This window comes from Gorilla gorilla, chromosome 19, assembly GCF_029281585.2.
Source record: "Gorilla gorilla gorilla isolate KB3781 chromosome 19, NHGRI_mGorGor1-v2.1_pri, whole genome shotgun sequence".
Taxonomy (NCBI): Eukaryota; Metazoa; Chordata; class Mammalia; order Primates; family Hominidae; genus Gorilla; species Gorilla gorilla.
The window spans coordinates 79,122,929-79,144,006 of NC_073243.2; the positions used below are offsets into that span (position 1 = coordinate 79,122,929).

The window sequence follows — 21,078 nt, forward strand, 5'->3', positions numbered from 1 at the left end:
CCCAGCATTTTGGGAGGCCGAGCTGGGTGGATCACCTGAGGTCAGGAGTTTGAGACCAGCCTGGCCATCATAGTGAAACCCCATCTCTACTAAAAATACAAAAAATTAGCTGGGTGTGGTGATGCATGCCTGTAATCTCAGCTACTTGGGAGGCTGAGGCAGGAGAATCGCTTGAACCTGGGAGGCAGAGGTTGCAGTGAGCCGAGATTGTGCCACCACACTCCAGCTTGGGTGACAGAGTGAGACTCTGTCTCAAATAAATAAATAAATAAATAAATGGTGGGGAAATGTGGGAAGATAGTAAAATCTGTTCCCAGATTCCTCTGGTACCTGCTGGTACCTGCTCTGGGCTGACGAGCCAGAGCTGTCTCCAGTAAGGAAGGGTTGATGTCCTGCCATTGGGCAAACAGAGGCTGGGGCAGAGCATTTCCCTAAGTTTATTCAGTGTGTTTAACTTAACAATCCTCAGTATTTTGGGGGAAATAATTTGGCTTCCTTCACATTTATCAGAATTTAAATAGCTCCATGCAACAGATCATGGCGTGCAGGTGCCTGGCTGTGCAATAGGTAGCTAATTCATTCTGGCAGGTGTGTCAGGAAATTACCCTGTTCAGAATCCACTGTTCCACAGGAACATTGCTGGACTTTTTCTACAGCTGAGTGGCAAAATGGATGATAACTGCTCCGAAAATATTCTAGTTGGAAAATAACCTTGAATTATCGATTATTTCATTACTTTCAACAGCTAAGCAGAGGAAAATGACATTTAGTCCAGATTGTCTTAGGGATATGTTACTCATTTACTTTTTGTTGAATTGTAAGATCTGTATATTACATTAATTATAATAAAGCTATATATTTATGTGACATTAATTTAGTCCTCTCCTACTCATTATTAATTTATTTTTTAGACAGTGTGAGGATCAGATTTGCTGTAAAACCATTAAGTTTATTGATTAAAATGATCTACAACGTGTCCTATATAAGGCACCACATGATGAGTTTATTTTAAACTCATTCTAAAAAATTGATTTCCTTATTTCCCATTCCAAGGGTTATGCAACACATTGTATTACTCTTTTCTAGGTTGGCACGGATAGAATTGACATCACTCACATTTACTATATTAGCCTTTTGGGGTAGAGTATACACTTCCTCCTCCTTTTTATGACTTTAGTATTCCATTTCTATCCCAATAAAGATATTATATATGTATCTTTTGTTGGTATCTATTATTTTGAGAGAATAAGTGTTTAAAAGTGAAACTACTGAGTCAAAGGGCATACACATTTTGAACATTCTTTGATATATAGGGCCCCACTTCTTTTCTGAAATACGGTACTAATTGATAATTCTATCATCACTGTTTGTGAATTCTTATTCTTTGGTATTTTGGCCATTCTAACACAACGTTCCTGTGTTAGAATTTTATAAACATTAGCAAATTTTGTCGATAAAACAGTGTATTGTTTTTAATTTGGATTTTTTAATGTTTATAGGCTAGTTTGAGGCCATAACTACTAGTTCCTGTCCTTTTCTCACGTTAAGAAAAGCATTTTGTCTCATTACTTTATATAAGCTTTTTATATTGTAAAATATTCATTCTTTGTTATGCAACAAAATGACAGATAAAGCCCTAGCCCAAATTTCTAGCCCTAGCCCAATTACACATTGTATTCTCAGATAACAATGCAATTTAGATAGAAAATCAAACAAACAAACAAAAAGCCATATATTTGCAAGTTTGAAACACATTTTTAGGGGCCAGTCATGGTGGCTCACAGCGCCCCCTCTCTATAAAAATAAAATATTAGCTGTGCAAGTGCACACTTGTAGTCCCAGCTATTCTGGAGGCTGAAGCAGGAGGATCACTTGAGCCCTAGAGTTTGAGGTAACAGTGAGCTATGGTTGCACCACTGCATTTCAGCCTAGGCAACAGATATCCTGTCTCTAAAAAAAAAAAAAAAAAAAAAAATTAAAAAACCCATTTTTTATTTTAAAAAAGTTTGATTTTTAATTGACAAATAATAATTGTGTGTATTTATGGTGTACAATCTGATATACATCATAAATATATACTTCTTGGAAGGAAGTATCCACAGTAGGTACCTAAGTAAGGCAAGACAGAGGTCAGGTACAGGAAGGCCAGTTCTGAGAGTGCAGAGCAGGGAGTCCATGTGGGATGGAGGTTCTGTGGGTCAAGGCAGCAAGTCCACATCAGTGAGGTCAAATCCTGGCACCAGAAATCCAGGACAGTTGAAAGACAAAAAGCTGGGGCCCCAGGCCAACAGGAAACAAGAAACTGGAAACCAGTGCCAGAATGATCAAATCAAGGTAATTAGCACATCCATCACTTCAAGTATTTATCATGTCTTTGTGATGAGTCCTTAAAATCCTCTTTTTGCTATTTGAAATACATAATATATTATTATTAACCATTGGCCTTTCAGCTGCAGGCTTATTTTTATTCTTCATAGTCCCCTATAAACCCCAGCAGTATTTCAGAATGCTATTCTGGATCCACCCCAGATTATTGAAGTCAGGATCTTAAAGCATGGGACCCAGAAATCTGCACTTTTGAAAGGGCCCCAGATGATTCTGGTTTATTGGTAGGATTGAAAACCACTGGGTTACTCTAATTTCTGGAATGATTATTCTCTACCTACCTGTTTCCAATTTTCACTAGTCACTTTCTTATTAATTTCCCATACGCTAGATGCTGAGTCCTCTGCTTTTCTAAAACCAATAACTTTCTTTGGATCCAACTAAACATGATTCACTCCTGAGAGTAGACGGTAGATCCAGAAGTTGGGTTTTATTCCCCGGACATATTTTTTGTGTTAATTTACAAGTTTCGCATTTGTTTCTTTCAAAGTTTCATGTTTTAAATGTATGCTATTTATTGCTACATTGCAAACTACCCCAAAACTTGGTGGTTGAAAACAGCGAAACCCAGATCCTTGTTAGTGGGATGCTGCCACGTGGGCAGGACTGGGTAGGGCATGCTGGTCTCTGTTCCACATGGTGTTGGCTGGAACGCCTTGACTGGGGCTAGATATGTCTGACTCACATGTCTGCTGCCTTAGTTGCCTTCTTTTCTCCAACCGTATACTGCATTTTTTTTATATAATAGCTCATGGCCATGGAGGGCAAACTGGAAGCTGCCAGGTTTCTTAAGCCCCGGCCTGCAGTCAGCAGGGTGCCACTTTTCCCACATTCTGTAGGTCAGCGCAACCATAGACCAGCCCTGATTCAAAGAGAGAGGAAATAGACTCCACTGTCAATGGAGAGGGGTGACAGGTGTCAATAGGGATGGAAGCTTTCAAGTTGGGGAAATATCCCAGGTATGTGGAAGGTGTATAAGCTTGAATCATTAAGTGAATAGATGAATGAATAAAATAAAAGGATGTAAAATATTTATTTTGCCTAAGATTTGATTTCTGATAAAAAATAAGAAAAAAATACAAAATATTAAAAAAATATACAGACAGGAGACAGACAATAACGATGTTTCAGTCTTTTATATAAGGAAATGTATGTGATGGTATTCAATTTTGCACCAGAAAAGAGGCTAAGGAAAGCAATGGACATGTCACATTAAGACAGACTGTGTCAGGCCGGATTGTGCGAATCTAGGGCCACGTCAGCCAGCCCAGAAGGAAGTAACCACAGCAGGTGCCTAAATGAGGCAGGACAGGCCGGGAGCAGGCGCCGCCGCCAGTGAGAACCCGGGCCCTGAGCCGGGCGGTAGTTTGCTGGGGCTGAGTCTCGGGCGCGCAGGCCCTGACCTCCGCCCTCTGAGCTCTCCCATCGCAGGTGACCATGGGGAAAGTGTTGGCAGTCAGCTCCCTGCCTGCAGGGCCGCCGCCACCACCTGTGCCGGCCCTCGTGGGACTGCCGCCACCTCCGCCCTAGCATCCAGGCTTCACGCTGCCGCCGCTGGGAGGCGGCCTGGGCGCCAGGACCAGTGTGGGTCAAGGTTTGGAGCGGACCCCCGGAGCCGCAACCGCCAGTGCCGCAGGGGGTGCCGAGGATGGGGCCTGCCGCTACCTGCCCAACCCCTGCACATTCGAGGAGTGCCACCGGAAGTGCAAGGAGCTGTAGATGGAAGGTGTCAAGTTCACAGTGAACAAAGCGTTGTGTAAGCATTTTCAGGGGAACCACACAGTAACCCTCAGCACAATCAGGGAGTCCAACCACCATTTTGGTGTCAAGTATATGGGGACAAAGCAGCTGAGTCCCACAGAGGCATTCCCTGTACTGGTGGGTGACATGGACAACAGTGGCAGCCTCAATGCTCAGGTCATTCACCAGCTGGGCCCCGGCCTCAGGTCCAAGATGGCCATCCAGACCCAGCAGTCAAAGTTTGGGAAGTGGCAGGTGGATGGGGAGTACCAGGGCTCTGACTTCACAGTGGACGTCACTCTGGGGAACCCAGACGTCTTGATGGGTTCAGGAATCCTCGTAGCCCACTACCTCCAGAGCATCATGCCTTGCCTGGCACTGGGCAGTGAGCTGGTCTACCACCGACGGCCTGGGGATGAGGGCACTGTCATGTCTGTAGCTGGGAAATACACATTGAACAACTGGTTGGCAACGGTAACGTTGGGTTGGACATAACACCACAAACCCAGTGACCAACTGCAGGTGGATGTGGAGTTTGAGGCCAGTACAAGGATGCAGGACACCAATGTCTCCTTTGGGTACCAGCTGGACGTGCCCAAGGCCAACCTCCTCTTCAAAGGCTCTGTGGACAGCAACTGGATTGTGGGTGCCACACTGGAGAAGAAGCTCCCATCCCTGCCTTTGACACTGGCCCTTGGGGCCTTCCTGAATCACTGCAAGAACAACTTACGGAGTGGCTTTGGCCTCACCATCAGCTGAGCCCTCCTGACCCTTCCACGCCCTTCCTACTTCAGATTCTATTTCCACCCTCCTCCTGCCACAGAGAGGAGACCTGGGGCCCCCTCCCCCTCCCTTCCCTTTCTCCTCTGGGGTCAGGCAGACAGCAGAAAGGAGGGACCCCACCACCCTAGCAGCTGAGAAGGGGATTCTGGAACCAGCTGGCACTTCGGGATTCTGAGTACCAGGGGCAGCGTGTCTAGTGGCCCTGGGGTCAGTCCCAGAAGGGATTCCGGAATTGAGTGGCACACAGGATTCTGAGCACCAGCGGTAGAGGCAGCCAGACAACCTCAGGGAGGAATGTCCTGGAGTCCCCATCCTCCAAAGGGCCTGGGCCTGCTCCAAAGGGGCAGCGAGAGGAGCTTCCCCATCCCTGGTCAGTCTGCCCTGCCCCTGTCCACTTTCCCATCTACCCCACGGTATAAATCATGTTTATAAGTTACGGAAGAACTGGGAGATTTTACAGAAAAATAATATATATATATACGTGGAAAAAGAAAACGAAAAAAAAAAAAAAAAGGCAGGACAGAGGTCACATCCAAGAAGGCCAGTTAGTTCAGAGAGTGTGGAGCAGGGTCGAGAGTCAGCATGGAATGGAGGTTTTGTGGGTCAAGGCAGCAAGTCCACATCAGTGAGGTGAGACCCTGGCACCAGAATTCCAGGACAGTTGAAAGACAGAGCTGAAGGCCCAGGCCAACAGGAAACAAGAAACTGGACACCAGCACCAAGCGTAGAGCTTGACCCTGGGCACACTGTCTTCGGAGCTCCTCTTCCACTCCCAGCATGGGGCAGGACTGATCATGCATGATGCTGGGACTTAGTTTATAAAAGGAGACACCGTGGCTAGAGTACAGGAATGAGAAGGCCAGAGGCCAACAGTTCCTGCCAAGTTGGGCTCAGTGAAAGCCATTATCTTCCCTTTGATCAGTCACTCCAAAAAAATATCAGGATGTTCAGGCCATCTATTTCAGTGTTTGATCATGCTACCACAAAGAGTCTTTTGTATGGATATACAGTCTTTGCCTAACAAAGCCACAAAATACAAAGAATATGCTGAATTTTTCTTTTTTTCTTTTTTTTTTGAGATGGAGTTTCTCTCTTGTCCCCCAGGCTGGAGTGCAATGGCGCGATCTCGGTTCACTGCAACCTCTGCCTCCCGGGTTCAAGCAATTCTCCTGCCTCAGCCTCCCGAGTAGCTGGGATTGCAGACACATGCCATGAGACCCAGCTAATTTTTGTCTTTTTAGTAAAGACGGGGTTTCACCATGTTGGCCAGGCTGGTCTTGAACTCCTGATCTCAAGTAATCCACCCGCCTTGGCCTCCCAAAGTGCTAGGATTACAAGTGTGAGCCACTTTGCGTGGCCCTATGCTGAATTTTTCTACCTGCTTGGCTCTACCGTCCATACTGAAAACTATCAAACCTATTATGTAGCATGTGATATTTTGTATTACTTGCCAAATATAACAATTCAAGTTTTGGAATGGAATCTAGCAAAAGTATAAAGCGGGAAGAGTTTTAGTATGAGCTGATGATAATCATTTTTTTTGCCAGAATTATTCAAAATGTGATGTGGTAGCCAGCCTCCAAGAGGACTCCCTGCAATCCCCACCCGCTTGATATTCACACCCTTTACTAGTCTCCTCCCACGTTGTATGAGGGTTGGCCTGTGTGACCAATAAAACACAGACATTGTCAGCATTCTGCTCCTTTTCTGGATTAGTGTTTCCTAAAGTGATGTTCTTCAAAATCAGATTGAGCAGAATGACAATTGTTGCTATGACAAAGAAAAAGAAAAGAAAATTGGAAAATAATGTGCTAAGCAAAATGAAAAAAGTTTCCATATTTTTAGGACTTCCCAGAGCCTTTAATATGGTAAGTGCAGTGTGAAACTGTAGGAAGAGTATTGAAAATTCAGGGTATTCTAATCCTATTTGACCCTGGGAATCTTGTTTTTGGGGGGAAGGTTTGCAGTGTTATGTTCGCCAGTATTCACTTTGGTGAACGCTTCTCTAAAGTTTTCTTGTTTGGGCACGGTGGTTCATGCCTGTAATCTCAGCACTTTAGGAGGTTGAGGTGCGCACATCACCTGAGGTCAGGAGTTCGAGACCAGCCCGGCCGGCATGGTGAGACCCCATCTCTACTAAAAACACAAAAAATTAGCCGGGCGTGGTGGTACATGCCTGTAATCCCAGCTACTCGGGAGGCTGAGGCATGATAATTGCTTGAACCCAGAAGGCAGAGGTTGCAGTGAGCTGAGATTGTGCCACTGCACTCCAGCCTGGGTGACAGAGTGAGACTCTGTCTCAAAAAAAAAAAAAAAAGTTTTCTTAATTAATATTGTTTTGAAAATGTAGTATACTAAACAGAACATGATACCTTTCATGTGACTGACCAGTAAAAAAGAAAAAAAATCTCATTATAAGATGTAATTTCAACTTTATTAAAACAAAAGTCTTCTTTCAACCCATTGATAGCTGAGACAATCCTTTCATTTTTTTCTTTCTTCTCAGTACCAGGAACCTCTCTATAGAGCCAGCCTCTATTCTGATGTTGGGGGGGAAAGCACATATGGCATAAATAGGCTATAGCATTTTTTGAGAACCAAATCATTTTAGAAAAATACTTTATAACATTCTTTTTTTTAAAAAAGCCCACTTTATAGTTGATAGATACAAAAGGAGATGTAGGGGTAAATTTTTAAAATGCTGAATCAAATTTGTGTGGCATGATGCCAGGAAATTCTCTCCCTTTGTTTTAACTGAACAAAGTTGCAAGATTTTATTACTCACCTTCCTCCAGTTAATTTATTTTAATTAATTATTTTATTTATTTATATTTATTTTTCTGAGACAGGATCTTGCTCTGTCACCCAGGCTGGAGTACAGTGGTGTGATCACGACTCACTGCAGCCTTGATTTCCTAGGCTTAAGCAATCCTCCCACCTCAGCCTCCAGAATAGCTGGGACCACAGGCATGAGCCACTATGCCTGGCTAATTTTCTTAATTTTTTGTAGAGATGGGGATCTCACTTTGTTGCCCAATCTGGTCTTGAACTCCTGAGCTCAAGTTATCTTCCTGCCTCAGCCTACCAAAATGTTGAGATTACAGGCATGAGGCACTGCACCCGGCCTTCACCCTTGCTTAAACTCAGTTTAGGTTTCATATAGGCCTGTCTTTCTGGTTAGATTTGACATGAATACTGAATCAAGATCCCTGAATTACAGACTACAACTCTCAGCTTCCTGAAGATTATTACTCCTTCACTTGTGTTATTTTTAAAATTCACTTATTGCCTTGGATTTGAATCTTAAAAGTTTAATCACAAAACATCAGCTTGATACATTTCTAAAATTAATGGCACAAAATTGAATCTTAGAAATTCAAAATTTTTAGTATTAATTTTTTGAAGGAAGAACAAAGACTTTCTTATTTCCAAATCTATCAAATTAGAGAAATTAGAGTAAACCTGTAACACACCTAGTGATAATGAGCTCATCTCACATAAAGCCAAGGACTCAATTCTTATCAAGGGAATGTTTCAGTATTTTACATGTTTATATCTTGGTTACTCCTTTCTCACTTGGAAAGTACATTGAAATTACTTGTTGTATTTGTCCGTTTTCACGCTGCTGATAAAGACATACACCCCTGAGACAGGGAAGAAAAAGAGGTTCAATGGACTTACAGTTCCATATGGCTGGGGAGGTCTCACAATCAGCCAAAGGCAAGGAGGAGCAAGTCACATCTTACATGGATGGTGGTGGGTAGAGAGAGAGTGAGCTTGTGCAGGGAAACTCCCATTTTTAAAACCATCAGATCTCATGAGAACTTATTCAGTATCACAAGAACAGCATGGGAAAGACCTGCCCCCATGATTCAATTACCTCCCACCAGGTTTCTCCCAAGACATGTGGGAATTGTGGGAGCTACAATTCAAGATGAGATTTGAGTGGGGGCACAGACAAACCATATCACTTGTCAACAATCTCACTTTTATTTGAAGCATAGAAAAGTGTCTTGTTAAATATGAGAAATGAGAGGAAACGTATAGAAGTACCCGGTCATCTTTAGGAAAAAAGGACTGTCTCAGAGATCCATGGAAAGGACTATTTCAGGTACTCTGAGTCATAGGCTTCTAGGGCACAAGCTTCTGATGGCATTTCTTGTTTGTTTGTTTTTTAGACAGAGTCTCACTATGTTGCCCAGGCTGGAGTGCAGTGGTGCAATCACATCTCACACTGCAGCCTTGACATCCTGGGCTTAAACAATCCTTCCACTTCAGCCTCCCAAGTAGTGAGGACCACAGGGGTGTGCTACCAAGCTTGGCTAGTTATCTAATTTTTTGTAGATACTGGGTCTCACTATGTTGCCCAGGCTGGTCTTGAACTCTTGGGCTCAAGCAGTCATCCCTCCTTGACCTCCCAAAGTGTTGGGATTATAGGCGTGAGCCACTGGGCCCAGGCTGAGGCATTTTTTAATCATTTTTGAGACCATACCACTGTACTGAGTCAAGATTTCTAGAACTCTAGTGGAGAAGCCAATGGGTTAATAACATTGCTAACCCAAGATTGAACAGAATAAAACTGATTATATGTGACTGAATGGATTATAGTTCTATGAATGAATTACATAGGGCTGATAAAAAATGATTATGGATTTTGTTTGGAATCTTGTGGATACTGTTCTATGTTTTGATTATAAGGACCCTCCTTCTCTCTTCTTCTACATTATTTGTGATGCATAACAATTTAGTAGATTATACTTTTGTAAACAGAACTGAAACAATTATATTTTTTCCTTGGCTTGATTCTTCCAGAATTTGCAAGTTCTTATATTTTTATTTTCATGACAACATAATTTTTCTGCATAGATTCAATGAGTCTGACCCCTTTGTTAACAGGACATAATTAGAAACATTGGTTATATAAACCAAAGCTTTGACTGAAGTGTCATATTTGAGAATGATGGTCATAGAAACATAGAATCAACTGTTAGTAGCTAAGGTTGATTTTATGTAGCTAATGCCTACAAAACTCTCTTGGGAAAACCCAGCCTGGTACTTGGCTTACAGAGTTCCCAGCCTTATAGGTGAGTAAGGAAGGTCACATCCTGGCAGGCCCATGAACTTTACAATATTTTGGAAACCTTGAGAAGACAGGAGTTCATCCAAATCTAAAGCTACTGCAGGTAAAGTCTGGTAGTGAGTTCTTGGCATGGCTTCCTAGCCTTGACGTGCTTTTAGAAGTCTAATCTCAGATTCCTTATGAAAAACTTCAATAAAGCAAACTAAAAAAGGTCTATTATGGTATAAATTACCTTTCTTGCTGTATTTATGTAAACGATCAGGCCAAATCTAATGATATCGGCCCTATTTTATAATCAAGAAAATTTTTTCTTTGGGATTATCTAAGATCATAAAAGGGTAACTGTTGAGAAAAATTTTGTTTTGCATAGAAAATTACAGCACACTATTGTGGATTATCAGATTCTAATCATATTCATAGTTTTTGAGCTATATAACATCTCTTTGTTAATTGGAGGTAACTAATGAATATGAAAAAAATCTCCAAAATATGTTAACATGTTACTTACCTGTAAATTGAACTGAATCCTGTCATCTTCCATTCATTGCCAACTGTTACCAAATTTCCAATTCTTCAATTTTTTTAAAACTATCTAGCCACAACCCTCTACTTCCTGATGTGGCATCACTGAGAATTTAAATCCTAACTGCTCAGATCCTTATTGGAACCCTAGGTTGCTTTGTAGCTGGCCTTCCCACCCCTCTCCCGCCAAGGATCTGAAAAAGTATTGAGAGTTAAAGCCCAATGATTTGATATGTACTTCAAAAGTCTCATCACTACAGCAGTCCACGCATAGGCTGGATCTCTCCCTGGACCAGCCACTATCTGGACCACTAAGGAAGTCTGGCAAAATACTTAGGTCATGCTCATGCATGCCCTTATTGATAGGACACTCTGAGTATGAAAAACATCACCAGAGTCTCTAAACCTTTGCTTCAAGGAACTCAATCAGCAGCCTCTGGTAACCACTATTCCACTCTATTTCTGTAAGTTTGAATGTTTTAAATTCCACATGCTGTGAGATCATACAGTATCTGTGCCTGGGCTTATTTCACTTAACGTAATGTCCTCTATGTTTATCCATGTTGTCACAAATGACAGAATTTCTTGCTTTTTTTTGTTGTTGTTCATTTCTTTTTTTAAAGGCTGAATAGTACCGTATTCTATTGTATGTATGTATACCACCTTTTAAAAATCTATTCATTCAGGCTGGGCGTGGTGGCTCAAGCCTGTAACCCCAGCACTTTGGGAGGCCGAGGTGGGTGGATCACGAGGTCAGGAGATCGAGACCATCCTGGCTAACACAGTGAAACCCCATCTCTACTAAAAGCAATTAAAGCAATTCTCTTTCCTCAGCCTCCCAAGTGGCTGGGACTACAGGTGTGTGCAATCATGCCGGGCTAATTTTTATTTTCATTTTAGTAGAGACAAGATGGGTTTTGTAAGGTTGGCCAGGCTGATCTCAAAATCCTGACATCAAGAGATCCACCCACCTCCGCCTCCCAAAGTGCTGGGATCACAGGCATGAGCCACCGTGCCCAGCCTGATAATTGATGCATTTGAAATAGGCCCTGCCCATATAGCCCCTCTGCCCACGTCTTTTGCTTCTCGGTCCTCTGTGAATCACATTCCTGTCATTAGGCAGGAGTGGAGGCTGATGGGCCAGAAGTGGAGTGGAAGCACACCTCAGAATTTGCGCTTAAGAAACATTGGTTCTAATTTGTTGATCCCATTCTGGCCAGTCAGTCATGACTTAACAGCTTGCCTTCCTGAGTGGCCCTCTGAAACCTGGGCTTCGGGGCTGGAGCATGCCAACAACTTTCCCAGCCGTTCATCTATCTTATTGCCCAAGATAAGCCTGGACCCTACTTGGCCACAAGGTCCTTTTCCCACAAGCATCTCTGCTCATAGTTGGAAATTCTTGTGAACTACACTGGAGCGTGCAGTACTGCTTCTAGGCCTGGCAACAGGAACCCCTGCCCCAAGCCTGGCTTTCTATGGGCCAGTACTCCAAAAGGCTCAAATACAAATACTTCTGTCCTTGTGGCTTGGTAACAAAGTCTTTTGAGTTTTGTAACAGACTGAGTGAGTAAGAATTATCCAAATACAATACACACATTGGGCTCCCCAGGCCAGAGAAGGGTGTGGGCCTGACAGTCTATAAGTGCAGGCTGGGGATGCAAAAATCACAGGCTAGGCCCAAGGAAACCAGGCAAAGAGCTGTGCTCTTGCTTATACTTCGCCACCCCACAGCACCCATGGTGAGCGTCTAGGGGCCCGGGTGGACCAGGTCTGCAGATAACTGGCTCCCTCGCCTTTCTCTGCCCATGTGATATTGTTGGAAGGTTTTTAGAATTGTTGCAGGTTATGAGGTGGAAAAGTGAGGCATGGGAGCAAGGAACCTACCCCTCCAGACTCCCTAGGGAGCTTGGCCAGGTCAGTCTCCATCAGGGATTTGGGTTTAGTCACCTTGGAGACCTGGGTCTGCGCCACCAAATTCTCAGGAGGCAGGGCTGGCCCAGTGCTAGCTAACTTAGCCTCTCAGTCACATGGCTGATCCTTGGGGAGATGGCTGTGAGATGCTGGATGAGAACAGAGGCCAGACCTAGAATGTAGCTTGTTTCATGACTTTCAAACCTTTATACATTTGGTAAGTGGCCCTTCCATTGAACTCTTACCCCAGGCCTCAAGATCCTAAGGAGCAGACCTGGAGCAAGCAACTTTCAGGTCCCAGGATGGGCAGGAGCACACCAACCACCTGCGTGATGGAGAAACCATATACAACTCTGCAGAAGCCCCCGGCACATGGCTTCCTTACTCCCTGAGCTGCAAACAGGCTGGGATTAGCAGTGACGGGAGGAGGGTTCAGGTTAGTGCAAGCACAGGGAGGAAGTACCCACCCCAGTCCCTTCCGAGATGGCCCCAGCTGTGCCCTCAGTCCCCTGCCACGGTGCATGGACAGGGTAGGATACTGTATCTGTGCACTTCAGCCTCTGATATTTACTCAACTCCTCTTCGTGACCCCAACACACACACCCTACTGTGTCCGGAATTGGTGGATTCTTGGTCTCACTGACTTCAAGAATGAAGCCGCGGACCCTTGAGGTGAGTGTTACAGCTCTTAAGGTGGTGCGTCTGGAGTTTGTTGCTTCTGATGTTCGGATGTGTTCAGAGTTTCTTCCTTCTGGTGGGTTCGTGGTGTCCATGGCTCGGGAGTGAAGCTGCAGACCTTCGCGGTGAGTGTTACAGCTCATAAAAGCAGTGTGGACCCAAAGAGTGAGCAGTAGAAAGATTTATTGCAAAGAGCGAAAGAACAAAGCTTCCACAGTGTGGAAGAGAACCCGAGCAGGTTGCCGCTACTGGCTCGGGAAGCCTGCTTTTATTCTCTTATCTGGCCCCACCCACGTCCTGCTGATTGATAGAGCCGAGTGGTCTGTTTTGACAGGGCACTGATTGGTGCGTTTACAATCCCTGAGCTAGATACAAAGGTTCTCCATGTCCCCATCAGATTAGTTAGATACAGAGTATGGACACAAAGGTTCTCCAAGGCCACACAAGAGCAGCTAGATACAGAGTGTTGATTGGTGCGCTCGCAATCCCTGAGCTAGACACAGGTTGCTGATTGGTGTGTTTACAAACCTTGAGCTAGATACAGAGTGCTGATTGGTGTATTTACAATCCCTGAGCTAGACATAAAGGTTCTCCAAGGCCCCACCAGACCCAGGAGCCCAGCTGGCTTCATCCAGTGGATTCCGCATGGGGGCTGCAGGTGGAGCTGCCTGCTAGTCCCGTGCCATGCACTCGCACTCCTCAGCCCTTGGGTGGTCGATGGGACTGGGCGCCGTGGAGCAGGGGGCCGCGCTCGTTGAGAGGCTCGGGCTGCATAGGAGCCCACGGAGGCGGGGGAAGGCTCAGGCATGGCGGGCTGCAGTCCTGAGGCCTGCCCCGCGGGAAGGCAGCTAAGGCCCGGCGAGAAATCGAGTGCAGCGCCGGTGGGCTGGCACTGCTGGGGGACCCAGTACACCCTCCGCAGCCGCTGGCCCGGGTGCTAAGTCCCTCATTGCCTGGGGCCGGCAGGGCCGGCCCGCTGCTCCGAGTGTGGGGCCCGCCAAGCCCACGCCCACCCGGAACTCCAGCTGGCCCGCGAGCGCCCCACGCAGCCCCGGTTCCCGCTCGCGCCTCTCCCTCCACACCTCCCTGCAAGCTGAGGGAGCCGGCTCTGGCCTTGGCCAGCCCAGAAAGGGGCTCCCACAGTGCAGCGGTGGGCTGAAGGGCTCCTCAAGTGCCGCCAAAGTGGGAGCCCAGGCAGAGGAGGCGCCGAGAGCGAGTGAGGGCTGTGAGGACTGCCAGCACGCTGTCACCTCTCACTACCACATTCTCCACCTCATCGTCTGCTCTCTTGTCCCTGAGCATGACCTGTGTGTTCTTACCTTTTCCTCTCTCCCCTACTCCAGCTGTTTTATGTTTGCTGCTTCCTCCTCCTTCAAGACATCTTTTCTATGAATGGGCGAACAAAAGAAAAAAGATGATTTCCACAAGTTATGAAATTCTTACTATATGCTGGGAGCTATGCTAGACATTGGAATTCTCTGAACATCCCTACCACTCACTTGCTGAGTGAGACCAGGGAGAGTGGAGATTGCAATGTCACAGTAGGTGGTCAGATGGCTGCTCCCACTGGGCCTCAAGAAGTGGCATTTTATGGGGAATGTATCAACCATAGTTCAAGGTCTGACCTTTGTTTTGGCAGCTTTAGAAAATTTTCTCTGATTTAGGAGAATTAACATACACTAACCAAGTTCACAAGAAACTAATATATAAACCAAAATATCAACTTATTCTATTTCTAGGGGTATGATTGAAACCAACTTTGCAAAGATTATGACACTGAGATAAGTCTAGCATGGTTTATTTCATCTTGCTTCTAGCCTCAGAGGCTGGCGCTCATTCCTGGGCATAGGCCAAGCTAACCATGGGAAGAATTTAGTTTATAGTTTAACTTTGAAGCAAGGATGGTAACAGTCCCTCCTTAAAACTGATCCCTTCCTTGCTCCCACCGAAAACTGCCTTTGTAAAAGTAATGAAAGGCCATGAGATTAGGATTATGGGAGGGGCTCAATTCTGCTTACATGCAGGCATAGTTTCTATAATCCCCTACTGCTCAGAACCTCTGGCCAGAGGTCACAAGATTTGTGACTTCCTCAATTGCTCCTATAGATAACATCACTATTGTAAAACCTAAGATTGGTCTTTCGAGATTTTTTTTCAGAATTTTTTTCATTCTGGCAGCCAACTGACCCCACCCAGACCCTGGACTCATGACTCAACTAGTCCTGTGGCCCCCACCCAGAGGTTGACTCAGTTCCTGAGGACCATTTTCCACACCCCCAAGATTTTATCCCCAAGCAAGTAGCAGCACCCATTCCCCAGCTCCCTGCTCACCAAATTATCCATAAAACCCTAGTCTCTGAGTTCTTCGAGAGGCTAATTTGAGTGATAATGAAACTCCAGTCCTTCCACTTGGCTGGCTTTGTGTTAATTAAGCTCTTTACGACAATAAGGCTGTCTCAGTGAACGAGTGAACTGGGCTTCCTGAGACCAGGAAAGTCAGTTCCAAATCCCTACAAGGGAGATGCCCAGCTGACCACCTTCACTTTTGATTTTCCTGCTTCCAGTAATCTGATGATTTAGTTTAACAATAATCTTCTTGCTTCCTGAGTTGTGTCTCCCTAAGTAAGGAGAAAAGAAATGTTAGTGTATTTGTTAGCGTGAATCTTCTGATCCTAGTGTATTTGTCAGCGTGCTTCCCTTTCTGAGATTCAGATATGCATTTCAGTGAGGTGTCTGTCCCCAACCACCAGACAAAGGAGAGTTTACTTAATGTTCTGCTCTTTGGTTGAGCAAAAAGGCCATAAAAGGGCTATTGATCCGCCCAGCAATATATAACTAATTCCTTTTCTAATCCGTAAGAGCCAAGGAGAGCTAATTCAATCTCACAATTCATTAGCTCATCTATTGTCTGAGATCTAAAACAGATGCAAGACCATCAGTAGAACACAAATTGCCATTTTGTGCAGCCCCAGCTTCAAGCTGGTCCCTTGTGGCTCCCACCATTGAAACCCATTTGCAATTATTTCCATGGAGTTGAGGAAATGTGTTCCTGCTTATTAGCTAATCAGCACCACCACAGTCTACCATTCTAATTTCTCCTCACAAGGGTCTTCCTTTCCTGTGGATTCTCCCATGTTGTTAGGGTTGAGCAGTTTCTCTCTTCCTGAAGACAGTCACCAGGGTACAGCTGATGCAGAGTCAGGCCCAAGCTTGTGACCAAGGCAATCATGATGACCTGGGGCCATATGGAATTGAGTAGCTTGGCCGTGGATGCACAGGTCTGGATGAGTCAAAACTGGAAGAGGTTTGAGAAAAGAAGGCAACTAGGAGACAGAATAGTTAGGAGAGAGAAGAATTCCCTTTCCCTGGAAGACTCCCTAAAATCAGACTGCAGAGATGCACCATGAACAGAATGAGGGGAGCAGAGATGATAACTTTCAGGCCAGCTTCTTGGGATGTGAAAGAATTGAGGGCACCCAAAGCTGGGCTCACTGTCCCCAAATACTCTTACACTGTGGGTAGACAATACTTCATTCCCTGAATTCCAGAGCACCATTGTTCTTGTTCCTGTGAGTATTGATAGTCTGTGTTTATTAATATTTGGGGATAAGGGTGTATTTTAAGGTTTCCTGGCATATAGGAGGGAGTTAGGGCAAAAGAGACCCCCACATACCTTAGATACAGATCTATAAGGCATCAAATTAAGACAACTCAAGACAGGAAGGATTCAGAGTCAAAACCACACAACTCGACAGGATGGAGGCTACAGGTGTGCCCAAGATACTGAACTCCTCAGCGCTCAGGGTGGTCAGGCCTGGTCACATCTGGCTGCTAGTGGTTCACAGTTACTGCAGTGGGCTATGCAAATATGATCATCTTTCTGCGTGCCATATGTAAAGAGCTTGGGAAGTGCTGTTTTAACCAATCTTTCTCTTCAATGACAAGGGTAAGGCAAAGTAATGTAAGCCCAAGAAAGCAGAATCCAATTCTGCAATGTGAGGCATTAAATGGGACTGAGAGACTCCCAAAGGGACTCAGAGGTCAGGCAGAGAATCTGGGAGAGTGAGAGGTCAGAACTCAGTGAGTGGCCTGAGAAATGGGCATGAGTGACCCGTAAGAAGAATGGATCTTCACCAAGCGTTCAAGGCTGCAGTGAACTATGATCGCACCACTGCACTTCAGCCTGGGCAACAGAGCGAGACCCTGCTCCCCACTACCCACCTCCCAAAAACAGAAGAATGGAGCTTGATACTGACCCATCTGTACTCACTTCTGTGACACCACACTACCACCCTGGGCTGTGGCCTGATCAAGACCAGACTGAAAGAGTGGGTAGATTCTGTTTCGTGGGAGAATCAGGTAGGCACACTAGGTTCAAATGGGAAATGCCAGATTTGGTAGCAACGCAGCACAATAAGGGCCATTGTTCTCCATATTTCTCTTCTACGATAATGTCAGATGCTGACATTATATGATATGGTTTAGCTGTGTCCCCACCCAAATCTCATCTTGAATTGTAGTTCCCATAATCCCCATGTGTCATGGGAGGGACTCAGTGGGAGGTAACTGAATCATGGAGGTGGGTTTTTCCCATGCTGTTATTATGATAGTGAATAAGTCTCATGAAATCTTGATGGTTTTATAAAGGGCAGTTCCCCTGCACAAGCTCTCTTGCCTGCTGCCATGTAAGATGTGCCTTTGCTCCTCCTTCGCTTTCCACCATGACTGTGAGGCCTCCCCAGCCATGAAGAACTGTGAGTCCATTAAACCTCTTTTTCTTTATAATTACTCAGTCTCAGGTATATCTTTATTAGCATCATGAGAACAGACCCATACACTTCCCTTGTACTCATCATATTCAGTGTCCTTTCATTTCCCAACATCCACCCAGTTATCTTACTTCCCCAAAGCAAAGCCTGAGACAAGGACTTGGATGCAAGTAGTTTATTTAGGAGGTGATCTTAGGAAATAAAAGCAAGAGAATAGGAAGGGTGAGACGGGAAGGAGAAAGGCAAATCTGGTGGTGTGTTATAGAGCTTGCTGCTGTGGGCAACTGGGGCTCAACAATGCTGGGACCTCATACAAAGCATGCAGAATCCTCCCAGATTGGTGCACCTGAAGGATGGGAGGCCCAGTGGTCTTAACTCCTTTGCACTTCAGAGCTGTGCATAGGTGAGGGTGCTCTGGAACAGAGGGCAGATAGATGCATGGCATGTGCTTGAAGCAAGGGGACTTTGAGCACATACAGAACTTAAATGGGCCTTCAGGAATGTGACATGGGCACCAGAGGTATCTGCTTCTTCAATTGAAGAGGCTAGGTTAGAGCCGTGGTTCTCAAAGTGTAATTCTTCAGAATAGGTGCATCAATATCACCTGGGACTTATTAGAAATGCAGATTCTTGGTTCTGAATCAGAAATTCTGGGGGTGAAGCCTAAGAATGTCCCACATACCCCTCCAAGTCAGCCCTCACCCCCCACCCAACCCCTAGAGGCAACCACTGTTCTTAATTTTTTCCACTGTAGACTGATTTTGCCTCTTTTCAATTAAAAAAAAAAGAATTATATAGTAGGTACTCTTTTGGGTAAAGCTTCTTGCACTCAGCATAAAGTTTTGAGATTTTTTCATATTGCTGTATCAATAGTTTATTCCTTTTTATTGCCGAGTAATATTCCACTGAATAAATATATCAGTTTGTTTATTCATTTGTCTGTTGATGGATGCCAGATATGTTTCCAGTTTTTGATGATTTTGAATAAAGCTGTAATGAACATCCTTGTACAGTCTTTTTGGACAGGTACCATACTTCTTGCAGGCTAATAATAATATAACACATTATGACTGCTTCACCTCTAAACCCCATGGTTATATAACGCTGTATTCTGTGGAAATGACTCTAACCCAATGGCTCTCAAATTTTAGTGTGCACATCACAGCCTTCTTGTGCTTCAAAACACCAGACAGCATTGTAGCCCTGCAGTTGAGGGCCATTTGAAATAGAAAAATCACCAAAACAAACATGCGAAAGACATGGCAGTAAACGGGCCTTGAAAAGGAAGGCAAAAGGCTGGCCATGGTGTCTCATGCCTATAATCTCAGCACTTTGGGAGGCCAAGGCAGGCAGATCACTTGAGGTCAAGAGTTCGAGACCAGCCTGGCCAACACAGTGGAACCCCGTCTCTACTAAAAATACAAAAATTAGCTGGGCATGGTGGCTTGTGCCTGTAATCCCAGTTACTCAGGAGGCTGAGGCAGGAGAATTGCTTGAACCCGGGAGGTGCAGGTTGCAGTGAGCCGAGATTGTGCCACAGCACACCAGCCTGGGTGACAGAGCGAGACTGGCACAAAAAAAAGAAAAAGAAAAAAAGGAAAGTATCTCATCGTTGGAACATATGTATAAGGATGACTGGAATTTTTCAGTACTCTGTGCATGTCTGCAAAAGTGTTGCCACAAACAAATTTTATCAAGTAGGTACATTTGTAAATATGGAACTGCAAATAATGAGGATCTATTCTATTTAGAACTTGAAATTTGATACTTCTTTCTTTTTTGAGACAGGGTGTTGCTCTGTTGCCCAGGCTGGAGAGCAGTAGCCTGATCATAGTTTACTACAGCCTCTAACACTCAGGCTCAAGCAATCCTCCTGCCTCAGCCTCCCAAGTAGCTAGGACTACAGGGATGCAACACCACATCCAGCTAATAAAAAGAAAAAAAAATATATATATATATATATATATATATATATATTTGTAGAGACAAGGTCTCACTATGTTACCTATGCTGGTTTCAAACTGGCCTCAAGTGATCCTCCCACCTTGGCCTCCCGAAGTGCTGGGATTCCTGGTGGACACTACCACACCCAGCTAATTAATTTTTTTTCTTTTTTCAGAGATGGAGTCTCACCATGTTGCCAAGGCTGGTCCTGAATTCCTGGTCTGGAGTGATCCTCCCACCTCGGCCTTCAAGTGCTGGGATTATAGGCATGAGTCACTGTGTTCAGCCCATGTGGTAGTTTTTAATCAATGTTTCCTCTATCAGCTTTTTCCTTCATGCTAATCTTACCTCTTTCCCATAGGGGCATGAATCCTCCACTTCCAGAGTGGATAGTATTGAGATATCCCTTTGGGGTCTTTATGATAACCCTTTTACATGCTCCTCCCAGGGCAGGAGAGGGTGCTTCTGTTGGTGAAAGTTTGATGGCCATGAGACTCCTATTAACTGAGGTTAATAGGTTGAGTGGTCCATTTCTCTCTGTTTCTTTCTACTCCATCCCCATCTCTCTTGAGCTTGAAGCCTGGAGCTCAGAGAACCACTGGAGGGAGGCCTGCAGATCTCCAGCTACTTGCCATGGGGGGATGCAGATGTGAAGGGTAGGAAAACCCTTTTTCCATTTGCACCCAAGACATGCTCTGCAAGCCAGCTTCACCACTACTGAAGCCGATATTTTGATCTGGCTGATTATGTGTATCTCAGTTTGATTAGAAATCTCAATTAGAGGAGGATGATTAATCCAAACTCCTAACACACCAGTTTTCCATTTTGCTTGCTTTTGATTTATTGCCTCAGTTCTAGGATCGAAACATCTTTGTCCCTAGGAGCTGGTTTAAGACTCTTTTGAGCTGTGCTCATTATCCTGTATCCCCTTCAACATCAAGATTCTTTAATCAAGCTGGTGTGCTTTGAACCCTGATGTATTTTTTAGTCCTTTTGAGGTTTTCTGACCTACCTCATCAGTCCTTTCGAGAAGTCTGAATTTTAGTGAAAGCTTGGTTTTACTCAACCAAGATCCCCTGCTACTCACTACAAGGTGATAATTGTTTTAGTGCAGGGGTTTTCAACTTTGGAACTATTGACATTATGAGCCAGACAATTCTTTGTTGTTGAGGGAATGTCGTCCCACAGAATGTTCAGCAACATTCTGGGCCTCTGTTCACTAGATGCCAGTAGCACTCCCTCCCTCCCCCACTGCCGAGTTGTGAA

The 21,078-nt window shown here is 44.8% G+C and overlaps 1 long non-coding RNA gene and 1 pseudogene across 1 annotated transcript; one reads left to right on the forward strand and one right to left on the reverse strand.

The window, feature by feature from the left end:
* The first annotated feature begins 3,822 nt into the window (after window positions 1-3,822).
* On the forward strand, window positions 3,823-4,884 carry LOC101153940 (mitochondrial import receptor subunit TOM40 homolog; annotated as a pseudogene).
* Window positions 4,885-14,403: 9,519 nt separating this feature from the next.
* Window positions 14,404-20,888, reverse strand: LOC134757539 (uncharacterized). Its single transcript, XR_010131677.1, has 3 exons — window positions 20,825-20,888; window positions 15,431-15,717; window positions 14,404-14,485 (listed from the first exon to the last, which is right to left on the reverse strand). It is a non-coding gene; the product is annotated as an uncharacterized lncRNA (long non-coding RNA).
* Window positions 20,889-21,078: the final 190 nt, after the last annotated feature.